This window comes from Crinia signifera, chromosome 3, assembly GCF_055691185.1.
Source record: "Crinia signifera chromosome 3, ASM5569118v1, whole genome shotgun sequence".
Taxonomy (NCBI): domain Eukaryota; kingdom Metazoa; phylum Chordata; class Amphibia; order Anura; family Myobatrachidae; genus Crinia; species Crinia signifera.
Genome location: NC_139219.1, coordinates 95,858,044 through 95,861,197, shown reverse-complemented (window position 1 = coordinate 95,861,197; position 3,154 = coordinate 95,858,044). Strand labels below are relative to the sequence as shown.

Sequence of the window (3,154 nt, the reverse complement as noted above, 5' to 3'; positions counted from 1 at the left end):
GCACCGCACGTGCGGGGCCACGTCTATGTCAATAGGCGTGGGCGGCACTCCCTGAACGTGCAGGTTGTATGTGATGCTCATCTCAAAATCCTAAGTGTGGTTGCAGGCTTCCCTGGGAACTGCCATGACGCCTATATTCTGAGACACTCCGGCCTCTGGAACCGATTTACCCAACAACAAATGCCAAAGGGCTGGCTACTTGGTAAGTACATTTTTACATATTACCCTCTCTATTCGTATTTGTACCTTCTGAAATGTGTGTGTGTGTTTCAATTTTCACCAGCCTACTACTCTTGTCCAAGTAAATACTATTTGCCCACTGCCAGAGGCGTAACTAATATTGTGGCGCCCCCCCGCCAAAAAATTACCTTACCCCTCCGCATGCCGCCGCCGCTGGCCCCGCATTAAGTCCGGCACTGCAGATAGCCTCCGGGCTCCGTCTCCTGCAGTAATGAAAAATGACACGACAAAATGGCTGCCCCCATACAGCAGACAGTTTTTTTAGGGATGTTAGAGGAGGCGGCAGCCTCCTCTAGCATCCGTAAAAACTGTCTGCTATTAGGGGGCAGCCATTTTGTCGTGACATTTTTCATTACTGCAGGAGACGGAGCCCGGAGGCTATCTGCGGTGGCGGCGGCATGCAGAGGGGTAAAAGGGGGTCTGACCAGAGTGCCCGGGCACCGGGGGTGCCCCGCTGGCGCTTGCTCCCCCAAGCAGCCGCGGTGGCTGCCTTACGGTAGCTACGCCTCTGCCCACTGCACATACCTTACCATATAAGGCAATAACTTCTTTTCTTTGGTTTAGGTGACTCAGGATATAGGTGTCTTTCCTGGCTCATGACACCTTTGCACACCCCCGATGGCCCTGCACAGCACCGGTATAATGAAGCCCATATTGCAACCCGCAATGTGGTGGAGCGTACGTTTGGAGTGTTGAAAAGTAGATTCCGGGGTTTTGGACCGGTCATCTGGTTTGCTGCTTTACCACCCTGCAAAAGTAGTGATGATCGTCCAGGCTTGCTGCATGTTACACAACATAGTCCTATACCAACCAGCCTATGTGGAGGAGGATCATGCAGCAGTCGTGCAGGAAGCCCAACCTACCACACCTCGGGTAGTGAGGGGTATACAGAGGGGGCGATCTGGTGCGTACAGACATCATCAGGCACTACTTTTCTGGTAAGCACATGTGCCCTCTATTCCTACATGTACCTTTGCTGGAAGTGAACTCACCTACATTACATTTATCACTAACATCTTTTTGCCCCCACATTTAGGCCAATAGACACAGTCCAAGGGTACAGTTGGTGGTGCAGACCTATCCCTTGCTGTAAAAAACCTTGTAAGTATATTAACACCATGTATGTGATTTTTGTGCAATCAACTATGGCTCACCTGTTGTTGTGGAACTACATGGGCCAGCATGCCCTGACACACTGTAAGCATGACAGCTCAAAACATGACTGCCACAGCTTGCTGAAATATGTAGTTCCACAACCTCGGACGGGCCAGATTTGAGACAACAGCATCTTCCACCAATACCTTGCCCATATATCATTACATTATGGAACAGATCACACAACAAATGTTTGAAGAATAACACACAGACAAAATGGTATGCGTTGTGACATTTTTACTACAGTATATTATGTCATACATAACCTGCATTTGTCAGTCACAAACAATAGAAATGTGTATTAATGTAACAAAAATCAAGCATAATACATGCATTATCAATTTATTTTATGTAAAATAATTATTTTTTCCCTCCATCAGGCCGTGCACTACCACCTCTTGACCCTGCGCACACGCCACCCCGGGTCCTAATACTCCGACGGGGTGGGGAAGTTGGTGAGCCACTTACTGGTGTGCTAGATACACTATTAATTGTAGATGTAGTTGCACCTATGACACCTGACACCTCCATTTGATGGATTTGTGCCTGCATAGCGATCAACGCATTGGTCTGCGCAGTACACGATTGACTAATTGAATGAATACTTTGTGCAAGGCTGCCAATATGGATATTCTGTTCCCTTACAGCAGAACTAAGTTCAGCCAGACGGGTGTCTATGCTATTTGCCATACGCACCTGAGTGCCTACACCAACCCGTACACTCCTAGACAATTTTGACAACTGTAAAAAGGTGTCACGCATGTACCCCTTAATGTTGCCCATTTCCAGACTTTGGGAGGCCATCAATTCTAGTTGTTTGTCCTTGAAATGTACCAAGGAGGTAGCTACTTGGGCAGCAGAAGCAGCTGTAGGGGGAGTATTTCTGGGTGGGGGTGGGTTTGGAGTCACCCCACTTGGAGGAAGATCACTCTGTGATGATGTGTTTATTTCCTCCTCAGCCGCAAACGTGTCCACTGGTTCCAGAATTATCTCTATGTCATCCACCGGCATATCAGAGGATTCTGTGGATTGTTGTCCTAGTTGTACAGTACCTGTGGATACAGAGGAAGAGGTAAGTACAGATGCATATATTGTCCTTTCTTTCGTTAGTACTGTTTTGGAAAGGGTCTGAGATGGTAGACGCCCATACCTATGGGTGCTATGTACTTACAAATGGACCCCGATCCTGCATGAAACATTGACAATAATCTTCATTGACATGGCTAGGCCACATTACATTCATGTCCGTTGCCATGTAGCAGCTGGAGATGACTGTAATGTGATTTATTATTTGATGTGACATGGGTGTGTGTACTGTATGTGTAATGGCCTGTGGTTTGAACATTTACCTGCTTCCACAGATGCGGCACCATCGGAGCTTCTTCTCTTGGATGCTTGATCACTTCGGGACGGACAATCTGTGAAAGGAAAGATCGGCAGACTTTATGTACCGAGCAATGGAGATGATTTTGTGCAAAATCATCAAATAAATTACAATAATGGACAAATTTATCTTTGGTTTAGGGCTATATTATTTACTATTCATATTTTTACATTGAAGTTTTGCACCTGTAGTCAGGCAAAAAAAAATAAAACACTGCTTGACACATTACAACTGTTGGCAAATCTGTGGTATGTAGGCGTGACTGCTAAACCACCAGTACACCAATGTTTTTGGGCCACATACATATGAAGCTGCTAGAAAAAATGTTACAGTGTGGAACAATAGATGTGTAGTTGTGGAACTACAAGGCCCAGC

General features: G+C 46.4%; 1 long non-coding RNA gene across 2 annotated transcripts; it reads left to right on the top strand.

Moving 5' to 3' along the window:
• Nucleotides 1-1,291: 1,291 nt before the first annotated feature.
• Nucleotides 1,292-2,860, top strand: LOC146062543 (uncharacterized). 2 transcript variants are annotated; one of them, XR_014471381.1, is made up of 3 exons: nt 1,292-1,341; nt 2,355-2,467; nt 2,757-2,860. It is a non-coding gene; the product is annotated as an uncharacterized LOC146062543 (long non-coding RNA). The 2 variants fall into 2 exon arrangements; XR_014471380.1 differs by lacking the exon at nt 1,292-1,341 and adding an exon at nt 1,784-1,850.
• The last annotated feature ends 294 nt before the right edge of the window (nt 2,861-3,154 follow it).